Source organism: Psammomys obesus, unplaced genomic scaffold, assembly GCF_907164565.1.
Source record: "Psammomys obesus unplaced genomic scaffold, mPsaObe1.curated_primary_1811, whole genome shotgun sequence".
In the NCBI taxonomy this organism is placed as follows: Eukaryota; Metazoa; Chordata; class Mammalia; order Rodentia; family Muridae; genus Psammomys; species Psammomys obesus.
The window spans coordinates 564947-584817 of record NW_026585609.1 but is presented as its reverse complement, the minus strand read 5'-3'; the positions used below and the strand labels follow the sequence as shown (position 1 = coordinate 584817).

At 43.5% G+C, this 19871-nt stretch overlaps 1 long non-coding RNA gene across 2 annotated transcripts; it reads right to left on the bottom strand.

Moving 5' to 3' along the window:
- Nucleotides 1–8592: 8592 nt before the first annotated feature.
- On the bottom strand, nucleotides 8593–16074 carry LOC129679259 (uncharacterized). Of its 2 annotated transcripts, none has more exons than XR_008720534.1 (3): nucleotides 15880–16074; nucleotides 9233–9345; nucleotides 8593–8855 (listed from the first exon to the last, which is right to left on the bottom strand). It is a non-coding gene; the product is annotated as an uncharacterized LOC129679259 (long non-coding RNA). The 2 variants fall into 2 exon arrangements; XR_008720535.1 differs by having other exon boundaries at nucleotides 9233–9341.
- Nucleotides 16075–19871: the final 3797 nt, after the last annotated feature.

Below are 19871 nucleotides of genomic sequence, written 5' to 3'. Positions count from 1 at the left end.
GGTTGGGAGTGAATGGGTCCTCAGGCTGTGCCATTCATTGATAGCCAATTATGCTGCACAAGAGAGAGATTTCTAAATAAGAAGGTCACAACCTAAGATAGGGAACTGGGTTTTGTGGCTCAGTTGGTAGAATAATGTTTTAACATGCACAAGGGTTTCCAGCACAGCAAAACCCAGGTGTATATACTTGTATTCCTAGTACACAGGAGGTGGAGGTAGTAGGACCAGAAGTTTGAGGTTATCCTGGGTTACATAGTAAATTCAAATCCCATGTGATATATAAAACCCTGTCTTAAATAAATCAAAAAAGGACTAAAGTCAGTTGTAAAATACTTTGTTGAATGGAATGCAACATTGCAGAAGGAGCTAGGGGCTGCTGGCTACAGAATGGAATCCAAAGACATTGAAGAACATTTTGGGGGCTCACAGAGGGTCAAGGAATACCATCTGTCTGTCACAGTGGTCTCTTCTTGCTCAAGGAAGAAGAACATTTGAGGAAAGGAAGTTTTGTTTCTAGGTCTGCTGCTTAAGAATTCCTTAGATTCAACTTTGATCATCATCGTTCCTTCCCACTGGATGCAACTTTGGCCAATGGCAAATCAATCTTGCATCTGCTTAGTTCAACCCCCTTTCTCTCTTTCAGAGGATGCTTTTCTGTCGGTGTTGCATTTGCAGCCATGTTCTAGAACATTTTACCATACATTTGGAACTCACCATGTATGGGTGAAGAAAGACTCCAGGCCCAGACCTTGGCTGTGTTTGCAGAAGGGAGCTAGAGCATCTGCAGCCAAGCTGTCTGATGAGAGGGTTACTCATGCCACTGCTAGACTGTGTCCCTTGGCTACCTGCAGAGCCTTACTCACCCCAGGCTTTGGAGTAACCTAATTTGTTACTTATCAGAGTCGACAAGCCAGTGTCACTTCTACACACACATGTGCATACACACACACTCACACTAGCGCACACCAAAGATAAAAGAAGGATTAGTGAGAGAGGCCATTATACAAATCTAGGTGACACATGAAGTTTTGGGTCTTAGTTGATGCTCACTGCTCATTCTTCTACAAGTCATTCTTTGATTTTTCTTCTAGTCAGCACTTTTGCTGGTCACCTGTGGCTTAGTTGGGTAGCACATACTTAGATGTATGAAGGGAATCTAATCCTTAATTTGTCCTGATTTTATCAGGGTACCCTGATAAACACCAAAAAGTATCTCAGTCATATTCCTTACTGCTTCTCCTGCACAGGGGCAACCCTCTCTCTTCTGTGTTATAATCAACACAGTAATATTTTCTTTGCCTCCTCTTTCCAGCCCTGTGTGCACGATATGACCTGGCAGCTGGCAGCCTGAGATGTAGTGATATTCGGGCTGTGTCCTAGGTTGGAGGATCTGTTGCATCATGCTCCTTTCCTCAGTTGTCCAACATTCTGACAAGCCTGCACCTTCTGTCCTGCCAAAGGGTGCTTGAGCCTCTCCCTCTTCAGCCAGCATTAAGTCCTGGCATTAAGTCAAAGACACATAAGGAGATGTCAGAGGAGAACCAATGATTTGTGTGAGAGATACAAAAACACTTGTAAGAGGAGACATAAGGCCAGGACCAACTGCCCCCACATGAGGCCGTTAACTTCAAAATCATATTGTGTCATCTGATTTGAGATCTGGACCATGACCATTTCTTCTAACATTTACCTCGTGGGACGTTATTATTTGGCCAAAGATTTTGTATAAGGGTGAACCCAGGCCAGAGAAGAGGAAACAAGGCAGGTGACCTGGTAACCTCCCCCAGCAGTGTCTCTTTACTGAAAACAGAGAAAGGTGGTGAGGAATGTGACTGGGTTTGAAGTACTCAAGGACGAAGCAGAACTTGTGTGAACAGAGAGCTGTCTGTTCAGACTGCTCAGTGCTACTGCTTGGGTGCATGAGAAATCTTATTTTAGCCATCAGCTCATCAGATCGGTTAAATTATGGCCATTTTCATTTGAAGGCAGCTGAGATAAATACATGCCAGTTACTTCCAGTGACCACTGAACTCAAGCTCTATTTTCATTAATGATTAGGGATCATACTTTTTTGAGGAGGGGATGTTGAGCTCTCTCTCTTTCTCTCTCAGTTAACACCTCCTTCATAGGGGTGTTGTGAGGATTTCTGCCTGTGTGGTAATGGCATTCAGTAGCCTCTTTGGAATTTCCCAGTAAGAAAAAAAAAGGTGTTATAAAAATTCAAAATAAAAAAAATATGCTACCAATAATAAAGATGTTGATTTTGAAATGTTATATGAAAACCAGAGACTGGAAATTTAAATTTTGTAATGGAATGCATTAATGCTGGGATATCTTAGACCCTGGGACTTCAGCAGGGGTGGGCCTAGGGAAGACTTGGATGGAAGATGCCTCAGGATGTGGTGGTGGTGAGTCAGTAGGTGGCCCTCTTCCATCCCAAGGTGGTCCTGGGCCAATTCCCAACCTGGAGCTACAGAGTACACCGCGGCAAGAGAACCATCTATTGGATGAGATACAAGACCGGGGTTCTGACCACTTGTGCTCTTTAAAAATTCCAGGGCAGTTTTATAAGGTTAGGGGTATATCCTTGTGCTCTGCAATCTGGTTCTAGGTGGGTGGCAATATTAACTTTGTGGTGAGAGCCAGAAAAGGAATATATATGTGTGTATATATATATATATGAATATTGTAGGAAGCTGGCTGAGACATGTGGACTTAAATTTTGATTTTGACCTCTTCTTTTATGAACTAAAGAAATAAAACACCTGTTGGAGTAACTTATTTTACTAGGGTGTGAGTGTATTTTTATGAAAAAATTCTCTCTCAAAAAAATCCCTATAGAGTAAGAGTAAACTGAAGGAAATGCCAATGCTAATACATGACAATAAAATGAATTAGTCTTTGCAAGTCTCTTCTGGGCTTTCATTCAGCCATTTAAGAAGGGGAGGAGGACCTCCCCTATCAGTGGACTATGAGAGGGGTATAGGAGGAGAAGAGGAAAGGAGGGTAGAATTGAAAGGAGACGAGGACTGATATGTGAGATGAGATATGGAATAGGATATGTGGTGACTAACAAAAATAATTTCAATGTAGACTAACTGGAGGCATTCTCTACCCACTCCTAGAATTCTCAGTTAGGTGAACCTGTAAATTTGCCTGCAATAGTAATTATATAGCAATAACCCAAGTAGTAATTTGATATTAATTCTTTATAGTAAAAGAACTAAAACTTCTCAATGATGAATCCTTAAAAAATCAGAGAGAGAAATACACACAGAGACAGAGAGAAAGATAGACAGGAGAGAGAGGGGGAGAGACAGACTAAGAAGAACCTTCCACATTCTTAAAGCCATCTGTGGGACACCTGCTTTTCTTTCTTCCATGCCTCACCCGCTCTTATTTAACTTCATACACCCCGTTTCTAGATTTGGTGCTAAAAGAAATCTTTGCACCTAAGCCTTGTATGTAATTTGCCATTTCTGTGGAAAGTTACCATGGTTTTGTGGTTTGGGAATAGTGAAAGGTATGCCTCACAGTTTCAGGCAAGAAGACTCTGGATGAGCTACAGAAGCTCTGGATGAGCTAAGAGGAGCTCTCCCCTACCATCCTGAGTGGTTGAGGGTAAAGTCTAGGACCCTAGATAATGCTGTCTTGTTTGAGTTACATGTTGGGGAAGGGAAATAGCCAGCTTCACCACTTTGTTCTCTCTTTCTCTGTGTTAAATATTCAAGGAAAAGACAAGGGAATTTATGAGCATGGGCTTTTCTATTTTTTGTGGAGGTGATTCTTTTTTAAATGCTGTATTTATCACTTTTACTCTATTCTCACAACAGCTAGTTTGTACCATGTTAAGGTCAATCAGGCATTGTCATATCTGAGATGGTCCTTTTGAAGCTGATGTTTAGAGACAGGCAAGATATTGGGAGACACTACAACAAACCAGCCTAGATCCTGTGAGACCACATCCTTGGGGTGAAGGATGTTCTCCAAGTGACAGCCTCCTTAGAGTTGTGTAAAGATGCAACAAGTGTGTGACATGGACTCAAGGAATCCAAGGAACCCAGTGTCGACTGGACTCAGGCTTGCCCTTACATGGAACAATTAAAAAGCTGGTGTCTATTTCTGCCCATTTACCCGACCAGGACACTTTCTCTGTTTTCCTAAGCTCCTGTATTTCACTTGAACTATATCAATACATCATGCTTGAAAGAAAACAATAATAGCATATTTAAATACTTGCAAGTGTTGCTTTTAAAGAAAAACTTCTGTACAACACACAAAATATTTAAATATGCTTTTAAACATCTAAGACACCAGAAATTCTGCCTCATAAATGGGACTCTTGCTTTTTTTTTTTTTTATTTCTTAAAACAAAATGAGACAGCTATCTTTTCCTGAAATCTATTTTTTAAAGTTTTAGGCAGTCGTAATGAACTATACAATCAATAACAACATAGATAGTCCTGGAGAACACTGAAGATGTAGTTTCCAGTTCTGTTAATATAAATATAAACATGTGAAATAAAATGAAAAGGAAAATACATACATGTATATATATATATATATATATTTATTACTTTTCTTTCTTTTATACCCTATAAGTCCTTTGGGTATATACCATGGCTTTCAGTTCAGTGTTTTTATGGGATTTTTGAGTATGCAAATAAATCTCTGTATCTGTTGCTTGTGCTTCTTTTGGGCTCTTTTCCTTCTCTTTATTAGCTTTGTCATATTCTGATGTATTAGTTTTTGTAGTTTTTCTTTTTTATCTTACTATATTCATATTATATCTTATATTATTATATTATTATCCCTTATAAACTTGTTTGTTTTTTAATGAGAGACAGAAAGGGGGTAGATCCAGATATGAGGGGAGGTGGAAGGAGTAAGAGGATGGAAAACTGTAATCAGGATGTAATAGAAGAAAAACCAAGAAAGAAACACATAGTGAAAAAGAAACAGAAAACAGTAGTTATTTTGTCTGTTTGTTTTGCACTAGCAAAATTGGACTGGAGTTGCCAAAGTCATGCTGAATGGCAAGCAGATGTGGAGTTTCAAGGGAAAGAAATAATAATCATTTTGTCCAAAAAATCAATGAGTTTTCATGAAGATTGCGCCAGGCATGCTGTGGGCTGGAGGAAGTAACTGTCCCACCTTCTGTCCAAGAGTGAGGGTGAGAAGCATATTTGAGGCACGGCCAGTTCACCTCAGAGCAAGGGAGGCTTCCTAACGTAATCACCCCCTCAGTTCTCACCAGCCTTTCAGGTGGATGGTCTGCAGCAGCACGCTGTCTTGAGATGGTAGGATATTCACACGCAGAGGAATGGGAGTAGTGTCACCTCTCACACCCTCAGCAATAGTTAACTCACACCTGGGAGCATGGTTCAATGCCTAAAGGGCTTGCTGCACAAGCATTAGGACCGGGGTTAAGAGCCCAACACTGCAGCATGCACATAAAAGTCAAACGTGGGCACACATGTCTCTAACACCAGTATGGGGCTTAGGATGGGGAGAGGTAGATCCCTGAGCTTCCAGATCACTTGGTCTAGCTGAAAGGGGAACGACAGATCCAAGGGAGACCTTGTCTCAAAAGGTAAAATGGAGAAGAGGCCAAAGAAGCTACCGCAACGTCAACTTCTTGCCTCCATATACTCCCACATGGGTGTGCACATGCGCACACTCCTGAAATATTAAATTTTAGAAAGGTACTGAGGGAGAGAAGTCAGGTAGGAACAGCCACATATTTATTATTTTATCACTCTAAAGGATTAATGTCCTAGCAGTTAAACACACTGACTTGGAAATCATATTAGTGATTGGCTGGATCTGGGAAGCCTGAAGTAAGGAATCTATGCTAATGAGTAGTGTTTGTTTTAGCAGAGATGACCTGAGTTACACAAGGAATGGCCTCATGACTTGGTGACTCTGCCCTCCACCCTGTAGTGTCTACCTCACAGGGGTGAGCTTCACTGTGTGTAAGTTCTGTGTGGTGTGTGTTTGTGTGCATGCATATGTATATGTGTTTCTGTGTGTGTGTACATGTGTGGGTTTATGTGTGTGTGTGTTTGTATGTGTGCCTGTGTGTGCATGTTATGCGCTTGTTCGTATATATGTGTGTGTGTAGGAGTGTGCTTGTATGTGTGGGTTTGTGTAGCTGGCTGTATGTAGGTGTTTTTGTGTGAGCGTTTGTGTGTGCATCAGATTACACTTGTGGCAGTCAGGAGACATGTGTAAATTTGTTCTCTTCATCATGTGGCAGTCAAGAAGTGGACTAAGGTCTTCAGATGTGCAGCAAGCACCTTTACTGGCTGAGCCATCTTGCAGGCCCAGAATTAGATCTTGGTTAGTAAAAAAAAAAAAAAAAAAAAAAACAAAGGTAGGGACTGGAGAGATGCGTCATGGATCAAGAGGCACTTAGTGCTCTTGCAGAAGATCCGAGCTTTCTTCCTAGCACCTATATAGAAGCTCCAAAATTCCTTAACCAGTTCTAAGGGATCTAGTGCTCTCTTCGGGCCTCCACAGGCATCTTCATTCACATGGTGCACATAAAATTGTGTGTGTGTGTGTGTGTGTATGTGTGTGTGCGCGCACGTGCACATACACGCAAATCTTAAAAAAAAAAAAAATTGGCAGATAGGAAAAACAAAAGAGGTGAGATTTCCCCCTTTGGGAAATTTCAAGCTGTAAGGGTTTTGGTTAGGTGAAAGACATACTGTGGTACTTGGACTCTTAGCTGCGATTGCAGACGTCAGTGAGAGACAGGTGTTCCCCCTTTGGTCAGGAGGTTACTGCGGATACATTACCTGAGTTAATGAGCAGTCGGAGAACAAGAATCAGATTTGAGTTCTTATGTCTTTGCTGCTTCACCAGCCTACGTGAATCTGAATTCTCCCTGTATCTTGGTTTCCTTTCATATGAAATAATGATGATAATAAAATTGTCACTGGCATCACATCCTTTGTGGAAATTAATTAGGACTAGAAATACAAAATGACTTTTAAAGTTGCCAAGCACAGTATAGATATTACACTGTGATGTTTCCAGAATTCTGAAATACGTTCTTATGGTTTTTGCATCTACTCCATAATTACCTTCTAATTTTGAATATGCTTTCTCCTTAGAGTGCTGTGAAGGAAGTAAGCAGCGGATGGACCACTCGGAGTACATATTCAGTATATAAACTGTGTTGTCTTTCTTTTTCCCTCCCTTCCCATCATTGTTTAATTATACACATTTGCCTGTCTATAGAATTTCCCCCTAAAAGAAAAGTTAGTTCAAAGCATCCCATTAACGTTTAGGAACATGGGTAGATTTCAAATGCAGGAGAGAATTAAAGTTATAGACCAAAGATGCCCCTGTGCCTTCAATAGCATGTATCTTGGTTACTTGAGAAAGAGATTGCTTCCTACTGTCATGTGCATAAAAGTAACAGTGTGAATGCTATTAGAACCCTTGTAGATGAAGTAAAACCTACTTTAAATTTCAGTAGTATTGTTGAAAGACAAAAGAAGGCAGTTATAGGTAAGTTTAACCCACACATTTGTCTAAATAAATATGTTCTAGCTGAAAAAAGAAAAATCATTCTTAAGTTTGAACATTCTAATATGGTGTATCCAGAGTATATGGAGAAAGATGGTCAAAATTAATAGCCTCATAAAAGAAGACAGAAGACCAAGTCCTTTTAAAATTAGGCCTTTGTCCTCCTATTGCTTACATTTTGAAATTAGGATTATTTTAAGGTTAATTATCACATGGCAGAAACCAGGTTAGTCACCCTGAAGTGCCTCCTGCTGCTACCATTCACTCACATTTAAAGTGAAAATACTGATCCACGATGTGTCTGAGATGTGAGAGTCCCAATCACCAGATGCAGATTCAGTAAAACTTACCCTGTGGCCTTGGCCAACTCTGTGGCCTGGCAAGGCTACACCCCCCAGGGGGAGGTGATCAGAGAGCCAGCCACTGCTTCCCTTATTAAGGACCCCACTTGGATACTGAGTCTATGAGCTACATCTGAGTGGGGTTTTAGGTCCTCTCCATGCATGGTCCTTGCATGCACGGTTGGGGTATCAGTCTCTGCAGGGCCCCCAGGGCCCAGTTTTTTTTTTTATTGTTTTGTTTGTTTGTTTGTTTTGTTTTGTTCTGTTGGTCTATTTTTGAAGCTCTAGTCCCCTCCAGGTCTTTCTTTCTCCCCCTTCTTTCATAAAATTCCATGCATTCTGCCCAAAGTTTATCTATGAGTCTCAGCCTCTGCTTTGATACCTCTGATCAGTAGAGTCTTTCAGAGGCCCTCTGCGGTAGGCTCCTGTCCTGTTCCCTGATGGGACTTGATAGGCTAGGGTCAGATAGAAGGGGAGGAGGACCTTCAATATCAGTCATCAGTTGACTAACGGAGGGGCATAGGAGGAGAAGAGGGAGGGATTGGGAAGAGATAAGGGAGGGGCCACAGCAGGGATACAAAGTGAATAAATTGTAATAAATAATTAGTTAAAAAATTTTTTAAATTTACCCTGTGGCTGTTGTTAAGGCAAAGAGGACTAAGACAGTTGGATACAACTATTTAAGCTAGCATTATAAACACTTTCAAAGGTCTTACCAACACTTATATGTTTTATTATCTTTCTTTCCTATTAGTTAGGACAAGAATAAATTAAAATCAAGCTGTTCACAAAACCAAACAATTTACCATTACTTTGGAGACGATAACAACATGCATATTATTTATTTATATTATTACACAAGACTTCAGTTCTTTTTGAGAATTACAATACATGCAAATCCAGAGGAAAGAGGTACTGAGGTTATTGGCATTATTGATGAGACTTCCGAGCTTTCCTCCAGCTTCATGAGACTTTCTGTTAAGAGACAGAAACATTTTGAACTGGGAGGCAAGAAGAAGAGAAGGGTCATGTGTCTAAGACAACTTTGTCAGGATGACAATAAAATCATAAGGTCAAATTCACTTAAAAATATTATAATATTCTGCATGTGCCACAAAGTGGTCAAGATTGGGGAGCTCTGAGACCATTGCACTAGTGTCCTTTACAATTCATAAGAGCTTCAGCCCGCAGGTTGTTTCCAGGGCACAGAACAAGCAGTGTCCAGTGGTATGCCCGTGGTTGGATGTAGTTGCCTGTAACCCTGACTAGGTCCATGCTAGCTCTCACAGCTTGCTTTCCTGCTGTAGGGTTTTGAGCTTATTAATAGCTGCATACACAAAATCATTACTTACATTGTTTGGAAACTGGAGGAACAGCTCTGCCTGGAAAGCCAGTAGTGAATCCCCAGATGCAAGCATTCTGTGGTTTCTTCCTCACTGTATTTGGACATATTAGTAAGACCTATCTTAACAAAACAGTTATGTCTGTTAAATTCAGTTCCCACAACAGCAGAAAACAATGTGAAATAAGGCTTTACAGTCATTTATATTAAAAAATCTATTTCTGAATTTTCCAGTTTACTTGCTACCCAAAGGTAGCAAGTATATTTTATTCACCCATCCCCATTCCTATAATAAAAAAAAAAGACTATGGGTAGTCCATATATAAGTGTTTAAAACTTTGGCTAATGTTTATTTCTCTAAGAGATGAGTAATTTAGGAGAGCAATACATATTTTTAAAGCAGCTTTCTGGGAAGTGCTGTTTGCATGATTTTACCCATGAGTATACTCATCAGAACAGAATTTTCAAGAAAAAATTTAGAGGCATCTGCCCATGCAAACAATTAACTTAAACATGTAGTTTATACGTAAATGTGTAAACACCCATGAATGGTCTTTAACATGGGACCTTTTAACATTGGATATTTGAGTTTCTTTTTCTCCTGTAATTCCACTGTACTTTTATTCATCAAACACTTGTGTATTGGAAGATTAAGTGAGTTTCTACTGTGTGCCATTTGCTTGTCTGGTATTTGGAGGTTCAGAGCAAAGTCTCCCTATGCTCTAGTAACTAAGAACAAACAATAAACAGGAAAGCAGGTAAATGAAGAAAACCATTTTATAGAGAGACGATCAGTACAAATATAACAAAACAGTGCAATACTAAATGGCTCATATGCTCGCACATGGGATACCCTGATGTCTTTTTGAAAAGTATTATGGCCATCTTCTCTGTCAACATGACTGGATCTGGAATCACGTAGGAGGGTAAACTCTGTGTGTGTGTGTGAGGATACCTCCAAGAGGTTCTGAGAAGGGAAAATCTACTCAGCATGTGCGTGGTACCATCCCAAGGCCTGGGTCCCAGCCTAAATATAAAAGGGAAAAACCAGTTGAGCATCTGCACTTATCTTTCCCAGGTCATGATTATGGCATCCATCTCATCACCATCCATCTCACACTTTTTTCACCACAGTTTGAGCCCTTCTTGTAGACATGTTTTTCCCATCATGACAAAGTGCACCACCTCAAACTGTGAGTCAAAATAAACTTCCGTAGAGGGATTTTAATTCGGAACATGGCTGCTGTGGACAGAGATCACATCCAAAGACCTTCTAGGTCTGTATGATCTGGCTGGAATACAGGCATATTTTTAGTCCCAGGAGACAGAGGCAAGCAGATTTCTGAGTTCTAGGCCAGGCTAGTATAGAGCAAATTTCCAGTAAAGAAAAGCATTGGTCTAGGCCTAGTGATACACACCTTTAATCCCAGCACCTAGGAGACCAAGGCTTGCAGAGCTCTGAGTTCTAGTCAGTTCTGTTCAGGTAGTTCAGTTGAGTCAGTGAGTTGAGAGGCAGTGCAGTGGAGTTGAATTTGTGGCAGTTCAGTTTGTGGAAGTCAGGGGCATTTTTGCGTGGAGAGTTTACAGAGACAGGTTGAAGAGAGAACAAGCTAGACATGGGTGAAGACAGATGAGCCAGAGAATGAGAAGGTGCCAGATTAGAACAGATTGCCAAAGTTAGTATGAGGCCAAGCAGAGTAATTTAGCCAGAAGCTAAGAGAAGCCGGTTTCAATCAGTCAGCTTGAAGAGGAGCTTGAGCCAGAACAGCTGAGTTGAACCAGCCAGTCAGAGTTCAGACAAAACTAGAAAGGGTGAATTTATTCTGCAGTAAGAGTCTTGGTGACTGAAAAATTTCTAGGCCTAGATTAGATTGTATGGAGGCTAGAAGCTTCCAGGCTAGGTTAGTCCTAGGTTAGCAGACAGAGGCAGTAACTCTCGGAGATGACAAATCAGGCAAATAAAAGTTGCTTTTACAAAAATCCTTCTCCCTTTAGTTGCTTTTGCCAGGTATATTATTGTCACAGCTGTCTAGAACCAACCTTTCTTAGAGAACAAAAAAATAAAGCTTGTAGCCAGAACTGATGCAGAAGGAGCCAGCACGGGAAAACCTTTAGCTACCAAATCCCTGTCATTTTAGTAGGTATGGAAGACTACAAGCATGGCTGGAGCTATGAAACACATAGTTTTCATGTTTGAATGTTGCAAGATATCAGATCATACTGTGAACCTTGAGATTACATTATTTGCTGAAAAAAGCCGTTTTTCTAGCTGTGGTGTGGCTCAACCCTAGCACACACCTTTAATCCAAGATAAGATTAAATAAAGTCAACCATAGGTCAAGAGATGAAACAAGCAACCAGATGGCAGGGAGTGAACATAGAGAAAAACTATAGAGAGTAAGAGGAAGTCAGGAAGACACATAGAGAGACACATAGGAAGTAGAAGGGAGGGATATTGAGTTTGAGGGGTGTTGAGAGGACATGGAGAAAGGGAGTCGTTTACTGAAAAGAAAGGTCAGCTGGTTGCTTTCTCTGCCTCTCTGAGCTAACAGGCTTTCACCCCACTTTGGTACCAGTCTTTATTGGTAAAATGGAATGATTGAGATTTTGTTAAAAGCAACACCTGGAGCCACCAGTCAACAAATCTATTACATTTTAAATAATTAACATTTAGCCTTTCTGCTCCTCTGTGGTAAGCCTTTGCAGTTACTGTCTAGAGTAGTGGACAGCATGGAGTCCACTTTGTGAATGGAGAGCATTGAAACAGTTGGGGCAGCAGAAGCACAGTAGGACTGCTAAAACAGGAAGAGGTCAGAGAGCTGCTTGGAAGATCTTGGAGGACTTTGTAGCTTGTCTAGGGGCTTTTGGAGTCTGCAGTGCAGTGAAGAATCGTGCATGGTTTTAAGCAGGAGAGACACCATCATTCAATTCATACATTTGAACTATCATTCTGTTCCATAGAAAATGAACTATAAAAAGGAAGGCAAGACCAGTTAGTTACTGCATCTGTCTAAGCCAGAGATGATGATGAACTTTTGTTTGGTTGCTGTAAATTGATGCAGAGAGGGAGAGAGGGAGAGAGAGAGAGAAAGAGAGAGAGATTGGTTGATTCAGGTTGTCTTTTAGAGATGGAAGCAAGTGCTTTTGTTAATAGATGGAAAGTGTTGTAAGCTAATCAAAGAAGAGGCAAGGGCAGTGACTCCTTTGTGGACTCGGGCAGCTGGGTAGATATTGTTCTTTCCAGGGATGAGAGAAGATGGAGGAGAGAGTGAGTACTGTAGGTGGAAGAGTGGTGAGGAAGGGGGCTGGACACTCAGGCACCTTATTTTAGGCACTCATCGTTAACTCATTGAAATGCATGGAGGTCAGTGAGATAAGACAGAACAAATGAAGCCATACTGGGGAGTGAAAACTGTTGAGACATTACAGGGGAATACCTTTACGTTTAACTATATTTGGCAAAGTGCAAGGGCTTTTCACAAAGAACTAATCAAAGCACACTGGTTGGACCTGGGTGAGTGGAAGGCTTTCTGACATTTTCTCCTATTATCTACATGTGGATAACCTTTTATCTTGTCCATTGGCTGTGCTCACTTTCCTGGATCAGGACTGGCCACTGCCTGCCTCAAAGGGCAGTGTTTTATCTGGCTGCTTCAAACCTGTCGGATATACTGTAGCCTGTGTATTTTAACTTACTGTTCTGATAATTGCTTTTCGACTTCTTTTACTTCATCCTGTCTGTCCCTGCAGCTGTCTGTCTGTTGGTCTCAAACAAGAGCATCTGGCTGGTTTTTTCACTTTCCTTGGGTTTCTGAATGGTAATAGCAGAAAAAAATGGACCTTCTATTCTTTTGGTGGGGCAGATAACTTTCTGATTGTGATTTTTGTTAAAAATAGGGAGAAGGCCAGGTGCCAGGACATTGTTTCTTTTACACTATTGACCAGCGCCAAGATGCCATCAACACACAGAGCCAGTGATGTTTTGCTACTGTTGGTGACAATGTGTTTAACTATAACACTTTATTAGTAGTAGTAATTATTATTGTGTGTGAAAGAGATTTGCATGTGTATATGTATTCATCTGCCATGTGCATGTGTGGCAATCAGAAACAACTCTGTAGAGTTGGGTCTCTCTTTTCCTCTTTATGTGGTTCCTTTATGTGGTTCAAGTCACTGGGGCTTTGCACAGCAAGTGTCTTTACCTGCTGAGATCTCACCAGTCCATCTATGTCAGCTTTCAAACAATGTCCACTCTCAATCTCGTAAGAGCTCTGTTTTGATGATCATATGTCATTATTTTTCCCCCAAACTAAGATGGGTGTGGGTTGAAGACAGAGAAAATGGAAATATTTTTTTTTTATCCTCCACTCTGCTCCCCCAACCCCAAGCTTAACAACATATGCCCAGCTTCTTGATTTAATATGCTTTTCCCATGTCAAGAGGCAGCAGGTTTTTCACTGGTTCTGGCTTATGAATCATGGGTAGTTGGGAAACTCATGGAAGTGTGTGCGCATACTAGGGGGCTCATTTGTCTTCCGCCAACGCATTGCTTCTCCTGTTTTCTTAATTATTAGACAGATGGTGGTGCTGCCACTGCCTAGCTGCCCAACACATGCTCCTGGGCAGTGGTGCAGCTCTGGACAAGTGACAGCGACAGTGAAGAGCTGGCTGTCTGGTCACACCCCTCCTGTTCACTTATGTCTAATGCTTTGTGGGTGCCCAGCTGGGACTGCAGTAGGCTGTTTCCCATAAAAAGAAATCTACAACTTAAGCCGTATTTCCCACTGCCCCCATGAATCTACTTATTTCAGTCATCTCCTCTTGGCATATTTTATTGCTTTATCTCTACATACAAAACATAGTGGCATTTTGAGGCAATTATCCAAGTACTCAAGGCTATAAACACACTTTAAGCTGGAACACTGAGAGAATTGAGATGGAATCAGTTTCTTATTATTTGTGAGAGTCAAATGACACCTAAATAGTCACCATATAAGCTGAGCAAGAGTTGACATTTATTTTACTCCAGCATCATTTGAATCTGCTGAACAGACTGAGAATTCTTCTGTACAAACTGCCAGTGAAGTGAGCGTGGTTTTCCAAATGCCACATTCTGTGGTGTACGATCATGCAATCATTAATAATGGACGGGCTTTGTTCATTGGGGGTGTGTTTCACTAGCAGGGCTTCCTAGCTCCGAAACTGTTCTTAAAGGAAGCTCAGCAAAGAGTGTAATTTACCACACACAATAAACAACTGTTGGGTAATGACACTTGTGCACTGGAGATGGGGGTTGCACTTTTCCTTCCTCCCCGTATCCCCAATGTGTCCCAGGCTGGTGTCTCACTTGCAGCATTCTTCCTGTTTCTATATCCTGGGATTCCATGTTGACACCACTCCCAGATGGATTTTTCAAGTTACTTTTTTTTTAAGTTTTTTTTTTAATTTAATTAATTTATTTATTTTAGTTATGTGTGAATGAACATGTTTGAGTGTAGGCGCCAGTGGAGTCCAGAAGAGGGCATCGGCTCCCCTGGAGCTGGAGTTAAATGTAGGTGTCACAGAACCACCAGATATGGGTGCTGGGACCTTCTTGGAGTTCCCTGAAAGAGCAGTAAGGGCTCTTAATTGCTGAGACATCTCTCCATCCCTTCCTCATTTTTTTTCTTTTCTCTATATGTTTTTTCTGTCGGTATCTTTTTTGAAAAATGGTTTTGTGCACTAGATAGCTCCGAGATTGTTCTACTTGAGAAAAACAAGACAGAACAAGAAAAACATATTTGAGACCTCAAGTGGGGAGCAGGTCATGTGTTTGCCACCAAGCCTAAAGACCTTAGTTTGGGCCCTGGAAAGGAGAGAGATGACTCCCAGGAGTTGTCCTGTGACTGCTCCCCTCCCCCAACACTGACACCGGAGTGGGGAGTGGCTTCTCTATTAACAGACCTTCCACCTGGAGCAGTCAGAGTTTGAGAGAGACATTGAAATGGGTTTCCAGCTATCTGTAACATCCTCACCCTCAAGATCTTTGCCTGTTAAAGCATTCAGACGAAGAAGTACCTTTTTTTTGTTTGTTTTCAAGGACAGGAGCAACAATGCTGGCTTCCACCCCTCAGCCCAGCATGGAGCTCTGGCTGTCACAACTACCTCCACCCCACCCTCCCCTCTCTTTTGCTGGGAGGGCCCTTCACTACCAAGGGAGTGGTCCAGCCCTGAGCAGCTCCTCCTGCGCCTGAGCTTGCTTTCCTAGGGAGTTCCTTCAAAAGCGAGCAAGCAGAATTGTGGGCCCTTGCAGAAGCCTCTTTCAGAGTTTTAAGCACTCAGTTCCACTGGTCTCTCACCTGCAAAAACAGCAGCTGCCAGGCATCAAAAAGAAAGAAAAATGATTTTTTTTTTAAAGAAAACAGCCTCACTTTCCTCTTGCCCTCTACCCCCCTTCATCATTAGCTCTCTCTGCTCTCCCTTCCTCCTTTCTGCTTCTACAGCCTTATCTCAGGCCCAGTCCATTGGGTGAAACTTAGCAACTTCTAGAATAGGTCTCAACTTCCTTTTCTATGCTCCCAACACACACACACACACACACACACACACACACACACACACACACACACGTTTTTCCATGAACTGGACACAGAGAGTCTGGGAGGCTCTGCTTCTTACCTCTGCAAAACGAGGTCTGCGTCCCTGGGCAGCGCGGGGGAAGATCGGCCAAGGAGAGAGGGAGAGAGTAGTGGAAGGAGAGCTACCGGGAGAGATAAAGTGGCAGAGTGGAAGAGGAACGGAAAGAAAGAAAGGGGAAGAGGAGGGGAAAGAGGGAGGGGGAGAAGGGGGAAAGGAAAGGGAGGGAGGGAGAGAGAGAGGGGGAGGGAGGGAGGGAGGGAGGGAGAGGGAGAGAGGGGGGGAGGGGGGAAGGGAGGGAAGGGGGAAGCGGAGGTCGGCTGCCTGCTGGCGCTTAGCAGCCCAGGGATGGCTGGAGTTCGCCCTGTGCCCCAGGCTGCTGGGGCATCAGCCTTTCCTGAGCACCCCGTGCGTTGGACAATTGTTAAAATCCCGAAGTAGGAAGAGACCCCGAGGGTATAAGCTGGAGCTGAGGGTGGAGGGGAGGATTTTTTGAGAGAAAGGAAGGGGGGGGGGCAGAAAAAGTCCAAGGCTGATCCTGCTAGCTGCCAACTTGAAGAAGTCTTCAGCTCGCAATCTTGAGTTCTCTGCAAGGCTGAAACTTCGCGCAGATCAAGGAAAAGGGATTCCGCGAGTGGGATCCAGAAGGGAGCAGACCCGCGAGTGGGACGGGTGGGGATTGCCCACTGGGCGCACAGCATGGCAGTGCCGGGCGAGGCCGCCCAAGAGCCGGCCAAGCTGGGCCTCGAAGGGGCGAGTCCCGTCCGGGTGGCCAGCGGGGACCACCACCTCCGTGGCGCGTCCCCTCCATCCCGGCGGGGCTCCGGCGGCCGCGGCTGTTGGGGAGCCCCAGTGCTGCAGCCGCTCCGGCGCTCGCCGCAACTCTCCTCGGCGCTGTGCGCGGGCTCCCTGTCGGTGCTGCTGGCCTTGCTGGTAAGGCTGGTCGGCGGGGAGGTCCGAGGCGAGCTGGAGTCGAGTCAGGAGGCGGCGGCCGAGGAGGAGGAGGAGGAGGAAGGAGCCCGAGGGGGCGTCTTCCCGGGCCCTCGGGGAGGTGCTCCCGGGGGCGGCGCGCAGCTCAGCCCTTGGCTGCAGGCGGCCGCGCTGCTCTTCAGTCTCCTGTGCGCCTTCTTCTGGATGGGCTTGTGCCTGCTGCGCGCCGGGGTGCGCCTGCCTCTGGCCGTCGCGCTGCTGGCCGCCTGCTGCGCCGGGGAAGCGCTGGTGCAGCTCTCCTTGGGCGTAGGGGACGGTCGCCTGCTGTCCCTGCCCGCCGTGGGGGTCCTGCTCAGCTGCCTAGGGGGCGCGACATGGCTGGTGCTGAGGCTGAGGCTGGGCGTCCTCATGGTCGCCTTGACTAGCGCGCTTAGGACGGTGGCCCTGGTTTCTCTGGAGAGGTTCAAGGTCGCCTGGAGACCTTACCTGGCATACTTGGCGGCCGCGCTGGGGCTGCTGCTGGCCAGGTACGCCGAGCAGATCCTGCCGCAGTGCTCCGGGCCGGCTCCGCCCAGGGAGCGGTCTGGGTCCCAGCTGAGCACGAGGTGCAGGGAAGAGATTCCGGCGGGGTGGAAGAGGAGGAGGCGGTCCAGCTCCGTGGTGGCCGGCGAGATGTCCGGCTGCAGCAGCGGCAAGTCGCATAGGAGGACCTCCCTGCCCTGCATACCCAGGGAGCAGGTAAGCCGGGGCTGCGCCTTTGGGGGCGCTCCGGGGAAACTTGAAACAGTCAGAGTGCAGGGAGTGGAGCGCAGGCGGCCGGAAAGCCAGCCTGGCAAACAGTAAAACTTTACACTTACTAAGAAAGTGGATTTTTTTTTTCCTCCTCCCGTTCTCTGTCTCACGAACTGCTTTACAGCCAGAACAACAGAAAACAGGGAAAAGTAACAAACTTGAGTAGCGGTGATCGGGCTTCCACAGCTGGGCCATGTTTTCAAATCTCCTACACCTGGTTTGTGAGTCCCTGCGCTTCCTGAAGCATTTCTACCCTCCCTGAACTTTTGGAATTCGCTTATTTATTTCTTTAATTATTTATTAGAAGCAAGCGGCTTTCAACACGTGCATTTGCTGTATTTCTGTGTCTTTTGAAAGATAATAAAATTTGTTTCTTCTTAAGTGCCAGGTAAATATTCATAAAAGCCACTAAAAAAAGTTTCAGTAGCCAAGCAAGGCATCATTGAAGGCAAGGCTTTCTTTCTGCAGTGAGTCTCCTTTAGAGAGATCGCATCTGTTGGCAGCCACTCTAGTTTTAGATATACTTTAGTTGTTACACACTCTTGTGAGTTGAACTCTGAACTTAAGTTTTACACTTGAGGGCTATGTGTGAACTTTAGAATGGTACAGGATTGGAAGCTATGCTTTTGTTGTTCACCCAGAAAAGTGACCTTTCCCATGGAAACTTATACACCTAAGTGGACAGAAATTCAAGGGGGCGGGTTTGCAAGAACTATTGATCCAGACGCCTAAGATTGCTCTTTGTATGTATCTTGGGGGTGGGGGTGAATTAGAAGGGTAAGTGTAGTTCTTATTTGGAGGAGGGGGTTGAAAATTTCGTTAGTGTCATGGTATAGTTACCCTGCCTAGTATAGGAGAACCATCCCCAAATTTTACACAAGTTGTACTGAGGTCTTTTCTGCTCAGTTTTCTCCACCAGGTTTGACACTTGTTGAAGGGGATTGGGAAAGCTGATTCGGCACTCTAAATGGAAATTTACACGTCTCCCGTTTAAATTCAGACCTACCCATTATCCTGGCAGGATAAGTTTGAGGTTGAAAGGCTGTCCCTATTATATAGTATGGTTTTATTTTTGGGGTTACCTTGGGGATATTTGGTTAGGTGTTCCTTAGGAGTATTGGTCACCATATGGTGTGAGTAGTTGGCTTGTTTCTGAAATGTAGTTGATTGCTCAGATGGATGGCACTTTGAGTTTATGTAGTGGACTGGATGAAAGCATCTTCTCCTTGTGCTCACTTAACTTTTTTGCTCATCAGAAATAAATATTTCTGGGTTTAAACTTGCTCTAAGAGTAAATGGGAAAACACAGGCCACTGAATGACCCTTAGTTTATATAGAAATTTGGAGATCATTAGAATAAGGTGAGTTATGTGCTGACGGGTGCAGGAGAGAACTTTTTGAATGAAAGCAGGACTATTAAAAATATCGACAATACATTTTTCTTTAACTTAAAGGGAAATGTGATGTGGTCCTTGCCAACACTGAAGCCTAGTTTACAGGAAAAAAAAATCTGGATTGAATCAGAAGTAATTTGACTCCACATTAATGCCACTTAGGCCTCAGAATTAAATTTCTGACATTTCGGATTAAGGGACTTCAGAGTGGATTTGAGATCAGAAGGCTTCCAGGTGACCGGAACAGCTTTGCTCATGAACATAGAGGGTTTCTTTGCCTCACATGGGTAAATGAAGGACTACAATGATCTTATAAGGCTCTCATTGAGCTTGGAGTTTTGAAGGTTTTATTGATTAATTACTTGGATAGTGCATATTTATCATCTGTCTCAATTATTTTTCTTTAGGCATTGTTTTTGTTTAAGGCCATGTTAATAAAGGATGTTCTCAAGCAAGAAACTCTCACTTAGGATGCTAGGAAGCCCTGGTTGTACGCAGCAGCAACTTGGACCCGTGAAATTTTATTGAGGGCATGGGTGAAGGCGTGCTCACTGTAGACTGTTTTTTATATATGGCCCATTAAGGCTGTTGCTGAATTGTGGGTACTGGGTGGGGCTGACATGGGATAGTATCTTATGAGATAGGGTGAGGTGACAGCTCAAACGTTGACAGAACTCTGTGAAAAGGTTAGGAGCCATGTAGTAAATGGCTTATCTTTTTTTTATCATGAGGAAGCAAACTTCTGATTAAGAGGGCAAAGGGTGCCATGATCATTTGCATACTTGACGAAGTCCAGAATAAAAATAATTATGAAATGAACATCTACCACTCCCTGAGTGCTGGCTTGGTTAGTTCTTTTCTGAACAGGGTGATTCTTGTAGGCAACCTGTGAGTTTTAAATAGCAGTGAGAAGCACAA